This window comes from Fringilla coelebs (assembly GCF_963513975.1).
Source record: "Fringilla coelebs genome assembly, chromosome: 3".
Lineage (NCBI taxonomy): Eukaryota > Metazoa > Chordata > Aves > Passeriformes > Fringillidae > Fringilla > Fringilla coelebs.
This window is the reverse complement of record NC_140030.1, coordinates 10,365,342-10,382,966: the sequence shown is the minus strand read 5'-3', so window position 1 is coordinate 10,382,966 and position 17,625 is coordinate 10,365,342. Positions and strand designations below refer to the sequence as shown.

Sequence of the window (17,625 nt, the reverse complement as noted above, 5' to 3'; positions counted from 1 at the left end):
TCACTTACTACCAAACTGGTTAATGAAAGTTGCTGCTCCCAAGTAAATCAAAGTCAACAGGTACTGTGTTTTGGTAAGAGGCAAGGTTTTCTGAGGGCCACATGGAAGAGTAACACAACTGAAAATTTCACAAAATACTCCAAAATGTTCAGGCTCCTTAAGCAGTCCAAACAAAGAAGGTATAAGGCACTTAGGCAACCAACTGTAAGTTCTAACATATATTTATATGGTTACAATCTCAAAAGTACATCTTCCTCCAGTGAGCACTTTACAATTTTCACTGTGTTAAAATAGTGTTCTAAAACCAACCAAAACTTTTGCAGGGAAGTGAATAGTTCTTCAACAGACTGAGCAGTACTATACTTCTGCACTCTATGACCCCTAGTACATCCAAATATTCTAACAAGATCAAATTTCTCAATTTAGTTGGCTTGGCTCAGCAATCACTCTGGATCTTAAGGCTCTTGTGCTTTATTTCCTTGTGAGTTTTGTATTGTAGTTTGAGAAGCAACCCTAGCAGCACTGAGAACATTGTCAATGACAGAAAAGAGCAGATTTTGAGGTGGAGTTTCTGCAGCACATTAAAGGGGCAGGGGAATACCCTCCTCCAAAGCAGAGTACCGCCTGCTGAAAAAGCCAACTCACATTCTTTGCCTGTTTGTTTTCAAGAGGAATATCAATAACCTCAAAGCCTGCACAGAAGAGAACTGAATTCTCTAGGTTTTTATCAACATCATGTATAAAAATGCAACTGTGTTATATATATATCTCAAAGTATGCTGGATAGTACCTCACAAGTCACCATCAAGTTTGGAAAATACTGATTTACGTAGTAAATGGTCCTTACTTGGCATAGTCCTCTGCCAACAGATGATACAGAGAAATGATTATTATATCATCACTATCCACAAAGAACAGCAGAGGAAAATGATGGACATCTTGCCCCCTGTTTCAGAACTACATGATGGTTCATTCAAAGCCAGCTAAGGATTCTAAGAAATTGCACTTTCACCCCCTAAAAATGAACTCTTCCATCACATAAGAAACTTGCCTCTTCTTTGCACAGGCTTTCATGATTCTCTTTCCCACCCAACCAGTTCAAGCTTTGCCCTAAGACTGGCAGAACTGTTTGTACAAGTTTCCCTAAACTACTGTCAAACGTCCTCAAGCTCAGGATTTTAATCTGTACAGCCAAATACTGGCAGAGCTAGCAGGCTCACATAAATGAATGTGTTTGTACTGAAACCAGATTTCATAACCATTTGTAACAGTTACACTGTTTGCACCATTTGAAAAGCTGAAGTGATATATTCCTACATAAATAGGACATATAGTTTAGACTAAATAACCTTAGCAGGTTTCTCAGTTTTTTAATTGTGTAAGAAGTTATCCATTCAAAAGAGTTTCTAAGAAATGTACAGCAGTAGGGAGGGTAATAGAAGTATGCAAAATAAAAATCTAGAAATGTGATAAAAAGTATGTAATATAATTTTACAAAATGGAAGAAAAACCCCATAAAAACTTGTCCAGTGAGAACTTCTGTAAACAGCAAATTATTTTCAAAAATTTAATTAGAACAAGTGATTAAAATAATATTTCCCATACACCTTTTAGAGTATTTAAATGAGCTGCAAGAAAAAGTAATTCTTAAAAAAAGTGGCTGACTGGTCCTTTACTGCTCAGAAATCAAACTGATGACCTATTTTTCACACAAGAAATTTTCTTCATACAGGTTTAATCATGAATATGAAATAGTTTAGGTACAAATCCCATGTAGTTTGGTGAGACACTTCACCTTCCTGTGCTGCAACTCTTCACCTTCCTCTGCTGCACACATTATTCTGCAACTCTCACCCCAATAATCCTTCATAAATATACCAGAAACAAAAAAGGAAGACACTAAATATATTCAGAAATTTGGAAACAAAGCTGTGAAATTAAATATGAGTTGCAGTTTCTGTCTAAACACGCTTAATTTAATTGGTGCTGATTACTTATATGCATATGACTAAACTCTTTTTTTCCTAATTTTAAATACTACACTTCTTGTTAAGCTGGTTAGTCAGCATCCCCTTTCTGGTAGCAGTAGCAAGTGCTACAAGTGGTGTAACAGAACTTTAGAGGAATTTAAGAGCCAAATTTCTAACAATTATTATCCTGTTCTACACAGAAAGGCTCTGTCAGTAAGTAATAACAATCCAGCTACTTCTATACAGAAGCATGACATTAATTTGATGTGCTGCTGTTTTGAGACATCAGCTTTCATTACTTCATCATTTGCTCTCATTCAAAAACTTTATTTAGTAAATTAAAAATCTTTTAAAAAACTTTGAGTGCTTTCTAGGCAATATACTATAAAAAAAAGGCTTAAAACTTTGCCTTTTCTGAAGATGAAAATTCTGTATAAACTCTAGAGGTATCTACACACAAGCAGGAACTAGACAATTTATCTGGCTGTATTTTGTAATGATTAATGAAACATAGTTTTCATTCTAATAGAGTCAACAAGCTTGTCTTAAATGTGTTAACAAGAATTGGAACACTGGAATCCACGGGCCTGGAATCAAATAAAATTTCCATAAATTAATTTTCTACATTTTAATCAATATTCTTTTTGCTGCTGTGTTTTCTTTAGAAATCTCAACTATCTTCACTTTTCTGTTTATTACCAAGGAATCTGAAACAGAACATCTCTCCTACACAAATGTCTGAAAAGTTAAAAAAAAAAAAAAGAGAGAATCCAGACTAAATTTCTGTTTGGCAAATTATGGGGTTTTAACACCATCTTAATGTGATCCTAAGGAATCCCATGGAACATAACTCATTTATACAAAGTATCATTTATATGAAGAAAATTATTTCATATGTATGTACATACACATGGACACCACACCTATTAAAAGTAGGGCTGTGGAAATTTAAGAAGTCACTCTAACAGAATTTGCAGGAAACAGTTTTACTTTGTGTTATTGTAGAGCTGTTATCACAAACATTCCTGCCACCCCCAGCAACTGCTAAGTAACAATCCCCTTCTTCAGAGCATTGACTTTCATTTTGTTTCCTCCAGAATATGGAAGTTTCATTTGCCACACAAAATATTAATTTCTCAAGGATTTAGTTTTCAGTAACACATGGAAAAACTGAAGTTCTCCCAGTAATTCTGCTCAGAAGTTTCCAGTATCATGAATTCTTCTCCCTCATGACCCTGTACCATTTGAACAAGCTGTTGGCCTTTCAGTTTTGCCTTTTTCCCCCCCTCCTGAGCAGGCAAGAAGAAATTAGGTGATACCAACACAGTCTGATCTTCTCAAAGTGGGTGCTACAACCAGAGATTAAACTACCTAGTTCTTATGCAATGAATTGAACAGCTGACAGTACAAAAAGAAAAAAAAAAGAAAGAAAAAAAAAAAAAAAAAAAAAAAAAAAACCCACAAAAAAAACCCCCCAAAACCTGGAATTTTTAAACTCCTCATTCCACTACAAATAACTAGCTTTTGCAAAGAAAGGTGCTGACACAACACACAACTTCTCTGTATCCCCAGCATAAAATAACAGTGAAAAACCCCAAGGTTTCAAGTCTGCTTCAAAATCCACCTTGATTTTTTCTGCACTTTTAAACTCTGCATAACTTCAAGGAGAGGCAGGGAACAGTAAAACTAACTTCTTTTAGTGTATTTTTTTAGTTCTTCCCTTGCTACAAGGAAGCATATGTGCCTTCTACTTATCTGTCTACAGCAGGTGAAAGGACATTTAAAGAAATTGCTGTTATCAATTATTTCAGCTGTTTTCTAAAGATGTTCTCTTTGGACAACATGCATATAACTGACTTGTACATTTCTACAATTGCCTAAAAGCTGGAAAAACCAGCCAACTCTAAAAAAACATAACTAGAGACTACTTTTACCACAGTAAGCATCAGTTCTAATAGCTGCAGCCTATGAGCTATCAGTTGCAGTCTATGAGCTGCAGCCTAGCTTTGGACATTAATATCTCATTAAGTGCTGGCTAGCATAGTCCTCCAAAGAAACTAAAAGACAGTCTAAAATAACAGCAAAGACTTTATACCAACGGCAGTAAACAAAGTAAAAAAATAAACAGGCTATTTAGAATTGAAATTGAAGCAACAAAATCTTTTTAACAAAAGATTGCTATTGATACACCTGTGCTTCAATAGATTTAGAGCCAAATACTTCAACTTCTTCATTTAAGAAGCCAAACATTTAAGAGTAGTTACACGTAAAAGCCACTATCAGTACATGAACAGGCACAGTACGTAGGGCAGGCAAAAGCAGAAATTGTGAACAGGAACAACCCACATTTGAATTATCTAAAAAAAAGACGGTGATTTTATGAGCAAAATCTCTGGTTAGATGTTTAAATTCCAGGTTATTCATCTTCACACAAAATAAAGTATTCCCTGAAATCATTTACCCAACTACAGGCTTCCCTTCACTATTTATCCACTTTGCTTTTCTCTTCATCTTTACACTGAAGAAAAAAAGCTTTCACATAACTCTTCACAAGGACACACAAGGGCCTTCTTCACCCCGACCAAGTCAAGGTAGTTCAGAAAGCTAAATGCAGCTCCTCTGTGCAATACAGCAGTTTCATATTTTCAAAACCACCAATTTTAAATCACGTTTTAAAAAAGGCAAGCAGCGTCCTAAACCCACAGATAAGAACTTAGATTAAGCAAAAGAACTAACACTAACCTACATTTTTATTTTCTTGACAATATGAATAATGTAAGGAAATGAATAACAACTTAGCAAGAAATTTGCTGCAAATGCAAAAGGCTTGAAAGCCCATATGCAGCCTTTTTTGGCCAGGTTTTTTGGCTCCCACCACCTGGATGTCATGCAAAACTCTCCTAGAATGCCTAAAACAAGTTTTAACTTTAGGACAAAATTCCACAACTATACAATAACTTTAAGACAAAATTCCACACCTACACAATAACCATTTTTAGAACAAGGCCTCACTCACAATCTCACCTAGAACCTGGAGCACATGGGAATGAATGCAAAAAAACTCCAGCTGGCTCCATACACCACCAGCTCAGGTCTCTGGTTCCCACTGTAGTGCTCCAAGGCCGCTCCCAGCTCACACTCCCTCTGGAAGCAGCACTACAGTTCAGGTTTATGCTGCTGCCAGTAATTCCTCACAGACCTGAATGGACTCTGTGCAGAGCCACTGCAGCACAAGCACACACCAAAGTTTATCTATATGTAAATAAGATAATGCACAGTTGACCACATGCCATTTGTTTGCTGTAATATCAAACCAGGCTCTCCCTATGCTAATTACTGAATAAGCACTAAAATATGAAGGACTCTGCTTCAAAGAACTTTAAGTGTAAAACATATTACAAAGACTGATACAAGAAGAAACAATTGGTAAAGTGAGATAAAGCAGTCATTCACATGAAGACATTTTACAATGCTTGCCAGGTATTTGGAGACATCGTGGCAGGTGGAACTATAAAGGTGTATGTTGGACAGCACAAGGACACTGGTGAAGATATTTAATAAAGACACAACTAACACGAAGTCCACATGAAGGAGGCAGCAGCTCACCACCTGACACCACATGTGACAATATGCAGAGGGGGGAACTGCTCAAGTTCCTCACCAGCTGAAACCATCACCTGCAGCTTGAAATGCTGCTGAAAAGGTCAGAAACTGTGCAGACACACAGAAACAGCAAATGTGACTGGAAGGAGTGATAAGGAAAAAAGCCTCTAAAAAATATAAGCCACACAGAACAAACTTGCTTGCGCAGTCAGGTGACTGCAATAACTCTCCTTTTCCCTGCCCTGATGACAGTTCACATTAAGCTGCCTATTCCATGCACTACATGCTGGAAAATACTAAAAATACAACCCAAGTATCTGCAAAATTCAGCACTGTAATCTTCCTCTCTCTATCTAGGGAAGCGTTTTAAAACATTTTACCAAAAATTTCTCATGCTTTTCTTTCAGTCCAAGTTCATGAAACCATGTTGCAATACATCACAAAATACTCCATTTTCAGCTACTTCAAATCAAAGAGAGGGGAAAGATGGACATGTTTCCTCTTTCCAGCCACGTCTGCTATCAAAACTGACAGTCACAAGCAGGGAGGCAATAAGGTGATATCTCACTAATCAAGTAGCAAGACATTTAATTTTTTAACAGAAAAAAAAGGCCCAACGTTACAACTCACTCAAAAAACTCACAGTATTTGCCCCATCTCACAGCACTACTATGACAGAAAAATCTCACCGGGAACTTATTGAACAAGATTTTTTAACAGGGAACAGATTTTCCAAAACAGGAATCAAATTCCCACCCCTTCAGCTCTCCTCTAGGCATAATGGAAAATCCTGCCAGTCTAAGATTTCTTTTCCTAGTTTGTGAGGCTTGGAAAGTTTTAGTTATTTGCAAATTTGAGAAGCTGCTTAAATCATACATTCAACAACCATAATCTGGGTTTCTAGTTTGGTGGTGCTAAATGCTACTGGAACAAATTGATGACAATGGCAAACTCAAAATTAAACCAGAGCAAACCCCAGCACAGAAAGATAATACTTACAAAAAAGTTGTTAGAGAACTTGTTGCATGCAGAAACAGAAATAAATCTTCAGAACAGCTTTAGAGGGATGTTAACTTTACAGTGAGAACAACCCCATCAATCAGCTAAAATAAAACTTGGGCTATTACAATGAAAAACTAACAAAGTATGTGTTGTATAGGCGATTAACACTTGAAAAAGTCTTAAAAATCTGTTGATGAAAATTTGTTTGAAATCATCTTAAGGTAGTTATATTTCACAACTACACTTCACTTTTAAGTTGAAGTAAAAGTTGCAAACAAAGATAGGAAATAAAAAAAAACAGACTGCAAGCATATTTAGATTTCTAGGGACAGTTTTAAGTAAAATCTATAAAAGGAAAAACTAAGGATTGAGGAAATGCAATTCCCACTGTAAGGTCAGGAAACAGATTACGTTGTTCTCAATTTGAATGAAGAGATTATGTTCATTGTTTCAAGGGATGGCTACATGACTGTGAGGTCTCATATGGGAAAATGATTTCCCAATTTCTATTGCACAAACATATTAGTCTACCTTATTTGAACAACAAACAAAATAACATTATTAAAACCAAGGCAGAATTTCTGCTAGGAATTGTCCATTTCATCCTGTTAAGCATTTGCACATTTTGCTAGTTTAATAGCACCTATACATTTTCTCATGGCTATATTAGTTCTAATAGACCCTCATGGAAGTCAGGATGGATACTTGCAAATACTGAAACATACAGCTTCTCCTCCAGACCACAAAAGTGCCAAAAAGCTCTTGAACTCAGTAAGACTCTTTTTCCTTTGTTCTCTCTTTTTCCCCTCCAAGGAAGGGTTTTTCTTTGTTATAGCAGATACTCACAAAACTTTGAGATGTTTGTCAATTCTAACACAAATGAGTTGCACCAATTGCAGCTCAATTGAACTTTGCTTAAAGACACAATTTATGTTCTTTTGTTTATAGCACCACTACCCTTAGGATTTTTGGAAAAGGCTGCAACAGCCAAAGCTTTTCTGTCAGTCTTGCCTATTAACTCTTGTTTCTTCAAAAGCAAGACGCAAAGACACCCAGGTCATGTTAAAATTCACAACCTAAAGTATTTAGATTAAACTAAGCGTTTAACTACCTTTGCCATGAGGGAGGAAAGTAGACGGAGTTGAATTAGGAAAAGACAGGACAAGCAGCCTGGGCAGTACCACTTGGCTGTAGATGCTCGCTTCAGCATGTGGGAAGAACGTCTGCAAGGAGTTCGACATCCTAGAAAATATATCCTGACTTTACAAAAACTTCTTCTCTGTAACTCCAAATATTACATACTGATTGATGATCACTAAACTTTTCTATCCTAGACAATTTTTCATTCCTGAAATGATGTGAATTTATGACAAACAGATGACTAACCTATCTGCAGCCCCTTGGGGATATGAACAAAAGGATGATGCCACAGCACACAGCAGTCTTCCTCAAATGCTCCGCTACCAGAGACTGAAATGCTCTTTTGATGTTGAGGGAAAGAAAAAAATGTCAAAGCCTCAAGTGAAAATAGTTTTCATACTTAGTTTGTTATCCTTTATAACTCTTTTCACTATTAAATATTTTAAAGAAAGATTAATGACAGTCAGGGATCATTATCTCTAGGTTAAGGAGTTTATACTTAACCTTGTCAGTGACTGGATGGTCTCTACTGTTTTAATATGCAAGGTGACAATGGTGGTGTCCTGACTCAAATTAACAGTGCTGGCTTTGACATCTTGCACTGAGGAGTTCTGCATGCCCTGCTATTCAACTGAGTGTCCAAAGATTTTTGGCTACCACCTCTCATGCAAAGCATGCTCCTCTAGCCTCTGCCCTCTTCTATGCTGCAAATTACTGTTTTAGAGACTCCCCCTCTGCCTGCAAAGTAGTTCAAGTCTCTAAGTGTTGGCCATTGGTAACTGTTGTCCATCACTTCAATTTTTATTCCTGCAGCTGAAGCAGATGTAGAAGAACACATCACACTGAGAATAACAACAACTGGCATGTTCCTGTGCCTCTTATGCTGAAATGTTCTGTAAGACAATGATGGTAGTTCTGAGCCAGTGGCTGGTCAATTTGGACACCAATGTGTCAAGTGTACACTTAGCAAAAGAATTTTCCATTTCAACCAAGTGTTGAATCCACTTGTGGTGTTTTTGAATTTCCTGCTCTTCTCTTAAATGTTTGTGCCACCTGGAGTTCTTTCATTAGTCTTGGTAATTTCCAAATTAGGGTACACTAAGCCTCAATACTCCCATGGATCTTCAGGATAACCCACTTGATCTTTCTCTGAGTTATCAAAGGCCTACAATGCTACTGTGAATTAACTTAGAATATTTCAGCTGGACGGAATAATCTAATCCAACTACTTGATCACTTCAGGGCTGGCCAAAAGTTAAATCATCTTATTAATGGCATGAACTGCCTTCCAGCTATTGGCACTTCAGTGATAATTTCCACAGTTCATCCCTCAATAAGCCCTTATCAGGGACACTGACAAGTAACTCCTCAGTCTTTAACCACAGTAAAAATTAAATGTCCTAGTAGACAAGTAATTATCTTTACTAAAGACATTGTTTGCCTTGTGTTCAGTTGTTTTGAAGTTATTTCAGATGGCTTTCAGAAGACCAACATAATGTTCAGTAGTCTTCCCAGGAATTCATTTCTTGCAGTTAATGAAGTATATTTATCAACTTCTTATTCTCCTACAGAGATTCTTTAGCATTTTAACTAACTTGAAGACTCTTCACAATCCATTAGTGACTCCAGCCCAGTTGATCTATTTATCTTATTGCTCGCAACAACAACTCATTCAACTCACTTCTATGTATCACACAGTATCAGTCAAAAAGTATCAGGTATCTTCTGGTATGAAAGTGGATAAGGTTTTTCCACATTCTCTATTAACTTGAAATCCCCAATTAAGGCCTCAGGCTCATGGGACTTACTTGACAGAAGACTACTCCTGCGGAATCCTCTGAATCCTTCCCCCTCAGGAAAATCCCCAGAGCACTGCCTTGGAGAAACTTACCATAGAGTTTTCCCCACCTGGGCAGACAGAAAGGATTCCCCCATGGACTCTTGCTTAACACCGATCCATCCCAGTTCCTTTCCCCAAACTTCCCCTGGTTTCTCTTTTCCCTGTTTCCTCACTGGTTGTGGCACCCCTGGTGGCCAGCCTAGTCTCCCCTGTAAGCCACTGCCCTTTGTACTGCCCCTGTGCCCTCCCCTACTTAACCTTGTTGTCTTTGTCCCTGCTCCCTCTGGCACGGTGGATGCAACAAACCTTAGCTGGAATACATCATACAAGGATCCTTCCTGTCTTTCCTCTGCTGAGCTACCTGTGGCCTGTGTGCGCGCATGGACTTGAAATGGCTGCTCTTGAGGCCTTAGTCCAACTGGCTTCTGGAGGAGACTTCAAAGAAGGCTGCAGCATTTCTACCACCCTGCAACATATCCCTGGAAAACTGCATGGAGCACAGTGCTGGGGAATTCTTGATGTTTTGGTGGAGAGCTGGGGTTCTTCAGCCTGGACAAGAGAAGGCTCTGAGGAGACCTTAGTGCACCGTCCAGTACCCAGAGGGGTTACAGGAAAGCTGGACCAAGGCTTGGAGGGATAGGGCAAGGGTAAATGGCTTTAAACTGGCAGAGGGCAGGTTTACAGCTGGCATTTGCAACAAACTCTTTACTGTGAGGATGGTGAGGCACTGCTGGCATCAGCTGCCCAGGGAAGCCGTGACTGCCCTATAAGAACACTGGTACACAGAACTCAAATCAAAGAATTGAAATGGAGAAGTCCCCTGATCTGTCCTTGATTTCTTCTGGTTTATATTGCTACTGAAGAAGGAGAGCAAATGAGACAAAAAACAGCACAACAGTAAGACGATGACAAAAAGCTGAAAACTACTATTCCCACATGGATAATGCACAGCAAAGAGCAGCTTCCCCTTCACCAAATCTTCATAATGCACAGAACCACTGAAGCACTTCGAAAATTAAGAGTAGTTCCTCTGCATCCCCCATTCAAGTTACCAGAAAACATGTATAAGGTTCATGACAGTCACCTACAAGAGGAATCCAGAAGTATTTGGGTGCACCTAACTGAACTAAACAAAGCTTGTGATAAAGGCATTGCTTTGATCACGAGGGGTGGAAAGCAGATGGCAGAAGGGAGATGCCACTGTTATTCAGCACTGATCTGTGAATAATTTTACCTACACAACATATCAGCTTTGAGAAATGCTAGTGAAAATCAGAACCATTACCTGTGCAACTCCCACTAGTGAGGAAAAACTCATCATTTTCATTCTCAGGAAGTGTATCCAAATGGAAAAATAAAATATTGTCAAATTTTAGATTTACAAAATAGCCTTATAGCTTCTGCACAAGTAATAAAGAATTTGATACAGCATGAAGCAGGATGTCAGGTGAAAGGTTTTCTATTTTGCTATGTAGGTCAATATAAGAGGAAGAAAATAGTAAAAGGGAAAGCCAAAAACAAAATGCCAGAAGAAATCAAAGAATGAGAAAGAACAGGTGAAGAAGATGATTAAGATACAACAGGCATTCCTGGTTGTAAGGTCAGCAAATTTTGTTTATTTACATTTGTTCCTATACTTACTACTTTTTTGAGTACAGTCCCTACGTCCTTGGGCTTGGGAAGGTGCAAGAAATTCCTTGTGGACCTAAACAGTGGCACACTACCAGAATCCTGGGGGTGAAAGCAATTCCTACCTTCAAATCCAAACAAAAGTTCTTAAAATAAACTTGGGAAGCTGTATGAAATATTTGAGGGCAAAAGGCTTAAAACTGGATTTTGTTTTTCTTCTTGGTTACCATATGCAAAAGGAGAGCTACCTTTTAATCTACACTTAATTCTATTTCACCTGAATAAAACATTCTTATCTCTAAGTGTAACAACTAAGACTCAGTACTAAATGCATATTACTTCTCATAAAGCCTACCAGGAGAGAGTGCCTTTTCAAACTGAACCAACTGCTTTGCATAAATTCAAAACTAATTATTTTATCATATTCTGATAAAAAACAGGCACTCAGAGAAATATGATATGTTTATGCAAGTTAAAAAAATGGTTCCAACTGAACATTTCAAAATTATTTTATGCAGTTAAATGTATAACTGCTTTAACAAAATGAATGGTAAGTTTTAGGTTTTATTATTACAGCATTAAAAAAAAATCAGCTTAATTCGCAAATATTATTCTTAAAGATGTGGATTTGACACAAAACACAGCAACTGTTTCAATGAAAAACAAATCTACAACCTACTGGATGACCTACGAGAACACCATCTCCTGTGGGCCAGCAGGGTTTGCCAAACACAGCTGCCCCCCAGCCTGCTGCTGGAAGAAATTCCATTTGTGGCATGGAGAACATCCACTGAGGGGTACCTGGACACTGGAAGACCTGACACCATAGTTACAGGGATGGTGTGAGGAGTGTTTCCACTTGAACTGGGCCCTGATGTTACTGCAGCTACTGCTCCAGGTGGGGCAACCCTTAATCCAACCCCACTGGCTTCCACACCAATGCATCATTCCTCTGATCTCCAGCCAGGCCACTTCATCCATGCCTAGGAGGACACAAGAAATGCTCACGCTACTTAAAAAGCTAAAAAGAAAAACTTTTGATAACAAAAAAGGCTCTCCTAAATATCTTTAAATATATAGCTCTTATAATTAGGACTCGGGAAAAAAAAAAGTCCAAGCAGTACAAGAACAATATTTATTGGGAAATATGTTTACTGACTTAAGCTTTTAATCTTAAATGCCACTGCCAAACTACGACTCTACAAGAAAAAAAAAAGCACCACAGAGGTTTTTACAAAATAGTATCTTAAAATGGTAGAGCTCCATACATTATAAATGCTTGCCCACGTATTTCCTTGCTAAAAAAAATCAAAATACAATTTCAATCACAAAGGCAGCAGTTTCTTTTACATTGTTACTCAGCATGATGTGTAAAACCACTAATTCTGTTATACTGCTATGTCTGATTCTATAATTAGGAGACTATGTATCAAAGTAGCACAGAAAACTAACTTTTCTATGGGAACTACATCTCACTCTTACACCCCAGCCTCAGTTGTTCTTTCAAATGTGTTAAGCCACACAAAATTCTAACATAATAATTGACATTAAATGTCTCTAACCCACACAACAGTACCTGTGGGGGTCTTCACAAGACAAAGATTTCAGACTCAGGTTAAAATTAAATTCATCAGCTCACTTGTGAAACATTTAAGATTTGGCTTAAAACAATTATAAATGACAACAGCAAAACACTCTGGTATCGACAAAATCCTGTCAGGAAAAAACACCTGTCCCTGCCTGAACAGCGACACTTAATGATCTCCACATATTCCTAATCTACCATAACTGATGTATTATCAGCCTTTTGGTATCTGAATGGACATAAATAAAGCACTAAATACCACCTACAATCTAAAATAAGTACTTAAGGAAGAAAAAAATATTCAAGTCTAAGAAATGTCTCATTTTTCATGCTAAAGGAAAGTGGCAAGTCCAATTAAAATCTAACATATGTGGATAGATCCCAAATATAGACAAAATAAACCAGTCCTTTAATCCCTCTACAGAGTTCTACCCTTTCACTGAGTCTTACAGACTACCAAATGTTGCATCTTTAAGGAAAAATATAATATATAGACAGTTATATGGGAGGGGTATTTTTTTTTAATCTTGCACAATCTTGGTTTTGTGAGTAATGCAAGATCTAAACCTATTTTGTCTTATCAGTACAGTTACAGTAGATATTTGCTTATTGTCAATACTGTAGTAAAATGAGTTCTGCAACTTCTTCAGACTAAATGATTAACTCATCATTGTAACATGCCAGAACTAAAATTTAAGTAATATATATCATAGAGGAAACAAACAGAAGATACTTGAAATATATGAGTCAAGCTAGACTCCTTATTTTTACATCAACTACACAAAGTCATTTCCAGGATGTCTAGCTTTGCATTTAATCAATACACACATGTGAAGAGTTACAGAGCTTAATACAGCTTTTAAAAACTCACTTTCTTTTTGAAGAGATTTATGATCTAATTCTACATGAAACTTCGTATCAGCCATGCAAAATGACTGTATGACTAGTTCAATCCATCACCCAAAATTCTTCCTAAAAAAAAAATGGATGAAATCTACAAGCAAAGTTATGAACATACAGATGTGACATGACTCCAGTTACTTCCACTAGGATTTACATACTGAAAGCATTATATGGAAAGACAGACAACCAGACCTATTACCTGTAACTGAGACTTTTGCCAACACCTCAATGAAGCAAGAGGTAACCTATCATGGAGTTGCATGAAAAATTAAATTAAAAATAATCACAACTACAAAATATAAACCAGATTACTTAGTCCAAGGTACACAAATAATTGGCGTCAAAAAATAAGGCTTCCTAGAAAGGTTGCAGATATGTTTTTAGCATAACCTGCAGAGGACAACAGTTCATATCACCACTCAAGTTTAGTGCAAAGAGATGCATATACAGAGAACTGGCAAAAAAGACAAGTGTGGCTTATTACTGAAATGCTTTTGCTATGGACTTCAGCATTTCCTTCTTAACTCCTAAGATGATTGTCATAACTTCCTCAGATGTATTTCTTCTACATACCTACAACTGCTCTTAAATAACCATGCTTAGAAAAAGTATCTGTTAAGCAATAATGAAGTATAATCTTTAGAGATAAATGGTCTTTATTTGTAAGCTAAACATTTCACATATCAGCTCTTGCCTACTATGATAAAAGCCACAACAGGTACTCTGAGTGAGATCCAAACTAAACCTTGCTGTAAAGTTTCAGCATGCAAGCCATTGTATAAATTCCATATAACTTGTCTGAAACGACACTGAAGCATCTAGAACTGAATCCTTTACATGCTTTGATGTAACTTAAAATGCTTTTCCACAATATGACTGTGAAATGCCTCCAACTTCATTACTTAGTGACACTACACAATTGGTATTACTTGTTATAGGACCTTTTAAAGGAAACGGTTCTTTCCTCATTGCCAAGACAAAGGCCTGGGCACTGGCTTATGTGCAATAAGCAAGACAACAGGTATTATATGGGTGGGGAAATCCCAATTAATGAAGCAAACATTTTCACCTAAATTACTCAAAGAGACATTCCTCCATTCTCTTACATTCCTACACTTTTGATACACACAGTGAGAAGCATTTATACATCATGTCTACTGTCATATGTTGTTTCCTCTGTAGAGTTTCTATCAAACTGTAAAAAGAAAATACAATGTATTAATGCTCATTTTAGGAGCATTCTCAACACAGAATTTAACATTCAAGAGAATTTAGGTTTCTTCATAGTGCAATAGACAGTTAATTTTCATATAATTCCACACTCAAAAAAAAAGCAGGAAGACATACCAGCAGGAATTCAAACCCTCTACTGGCTTACTTGCCTCGGTGTATAAAAAATTGGTCTAATAATCTGGGGATTTTGGAACCCACTGTACAAAGAAAAAGATGAAATTATCAAGGAGAATGCTTCTACACATGCTGATTATTCAGTGCACACTCAAATATCACTAAATGAAGAAGAGGAGGCAATATCTAAAAGTGAACTAGAAAGTGCTGTTTAAAAATCAGATCGAGTTCACAGTTTCAGCAAGCTGACATTCTGTTAACACACTTGCCCTAAACATCTGCAACATCTGGCCCACTGAGAACATTGCAGAGAAACACCCAAGGAAAACAGCTACATAAAGCCTTCAGTGTACTCCACAATCCACGGTAAGATTTAATATAAACTGTCATAACAAGAGGCATCTCATAAAAAGGCAGGCAAGCCCAGCTCTTTCAGCCAACTGCTTGCACTATTAGCTCAATCACGATACCAGATACAATTACAATTGCCTCAGCACTGTGCCAACATCTCTAACACAGAAGACTTATTACTACAGAGTGATACTCCAGGAAAAAAATAAAAACAAACCATTGTTATTAATGCAGAAAAAAGAGTATTCAAATAATATGGACTTTCCTATGCACAACATCCACATAATAAACTGCAGAATGTGCATTATCAAGCAGTTTCTCACATGCATTTGCCTACTAACCATTCTACTGGGCCAAATTCCAAATTTTCAACTCTGAACACTTCAGAAAACTGTCAGGTGATTTGGTGTCATTTCCACCCATATAACCCAAACTACACCACCACTAAATTAGCATTTCCCTTTTAATGCAAGTTTCCTTCTCCCACTTCCCTAGCATATTTATACTCGCCTTGACACAGAGTTGTCGAGCAAAGCAGGCAACATTTCAGCTTCCCAACAAAACTGCGACTGTTGTTAACATCTGGTTTTAAACCTAGACGTGACTAAATATAACACAAAACTATGCCTTATGTGTAAAAATGGTAACATGGCACAGTAATTATATTTCGAATGCATTCATATCCCACATACCTGAAGAGCTACACCATCAGCTCACTGAAACTATGAAGGCCTGATTTCTCAGTGGAGATGCAACAAAGAGAAAGTAAAATAAACCTCAAAGTATTTTGTTAACTTGCAGCATATGTAGGGAGTATTAGGCGAATTAAGAGTTTTACGGATTCACACTGCTCATACACATCTAATTGCTCAGAAAAAAGCATCCCGAAATCAGGTGATAAGAACCTCTTTATCACATCTCCAACACGCTGCACATTTTGGTATTAAGCCATCTTGCTACAAACTGTAAACTAGAAGAATATAAACCATCCCAAGAATATTTTCTCTCAAAGAAATAAGGATCTGACCTTAGGAAATACAGGAAAGAAAACAATACCAAAACAAAACCCAACAATCTTTTGCACAATAACTGCCACGGAGATTAACCCCAAACTGTTCGCTGTACGCACGATCCACTCAGGACAGGAGGCATTTTCCTCAACTTTTTGTTTTTGTGGTCTGCACGGGCAGGTTTGAAGCAGAATCAAGCCCTACCGCTTCATTGTGTGCCACCAGATACCAAAGGCATTCGGCCTTCTCGCTGCACTCTCAGGAAGCGGTTATTATCTTTAAGAGCACTAAAAAAATAACACAAGTTTTCCGTACGATCGAACAAAGCCCGTGTGATCCCAGCCACGCAATGGCCCGTGGGGTCCGAGCGCCGCCCCCGTCTCCGCTCCCTCCGAGCCGGAGCCCATTGTAGCCCCGGTGCTGCGTCCGCCCCTGTCTGCCCCGGGCCCCCGACGCTCCCCCGGGCACCAACCCGGCCCCGCACACCCCGCCAGGGCCAGGATCGGCTTCCCCCGAGCCCCCCCGAGTGCACAATGCCGCCCCTCCCTCCCTCGCTCCCCCGGCGCCACCGCCCCTCACAGCGCTCGCTCTGTCCCCACCTCGGCGCCGCTCCCGGGCGGACACAAAGGCGGCGAGGCCGCCGCGCAGGCCCCGCGCCGCCCGGTGACCTGCCACAACATGGCCCCCTCCCTCCCTCCTTCTTCTCCTCCTCCTCCTCCCCTCCCTCTCCCCTCCCTCGGCGCGCAGCCGAGCCCGCAGACAAAAGGGGGCTGGAGGAAGGGGGGCCCGCCCGCCCGCTCCGCCCGCCTGCGGCCTTCCCAGCGCGGCGCCGGCCCCCCGGGGGTACTCACGGGCTGGCTGGCGGCGATGGAGCCGGAGCGGCCGCTGGGACACGCCTGCCCGCCCGCCGGCCCCTTCCTCCTCCTCCTGCCGCTCCCGCTGGGCACCGCTCCTTCCTGCCTCCCCTCCCGCTCGCCCGGGGCTCACAACAACATGGCGCGGAGGGACAGGGACAGCGAGAGCGCGGCTGAACCTCCCCGGCCGCTCCCCCCGGCCGCCGCCGCCGCTCGGCCCCGCCGCCCCTGCCCGCCCCGGCCCCGCCGCGCCTGCGCGCCCCGGCCCGGCCCGCGGGGAGGCGGAGGGAGGAGGCGGCGGCCCCCGGCCCCTTCCGCCGCGCATGCGCCGCCCGCCGCCCCTCAGCGCGGGCACCGCGGCGGGGGGGTGTCCCCGTCCCTGTCCTTCCAG

At 39.6% G+C, this 17,625-nt stretch overlaps 1 protein-coding gene across 10 annotated transcripts in view; it reads right to left on the bottom strand.

Annotated features, from left to right (window-relative positions):
* PUM2 (pumilio RNA binding family member 2) overlaps window positions 1–17,408 on the bottom strand; it is a 68,601-nt gene extending 51,193 nt beyond the window's left edge. For 3 of the 10 annotated variants that reach the window (XM_084202785.1, XM_084202790.1, XM_084202792.1), the window contains exon 1: window positions 16,980–17,043. The gene's annotated coding sequence lies outside the window, so the exon portion shown is untranslated. Of the gene's footprint in view, window positions 1–16,979; window positions 17,045–17,231 lie in introns of those variants that run through there. The other 7 variants (XM_084202788.1, XM_084202791.1, XM_084202789.1 and 4 more) reach the window with 5 other exon arrangements.
* Window positions 17,409–17,625: the final 217 nt, after the last annotated feature.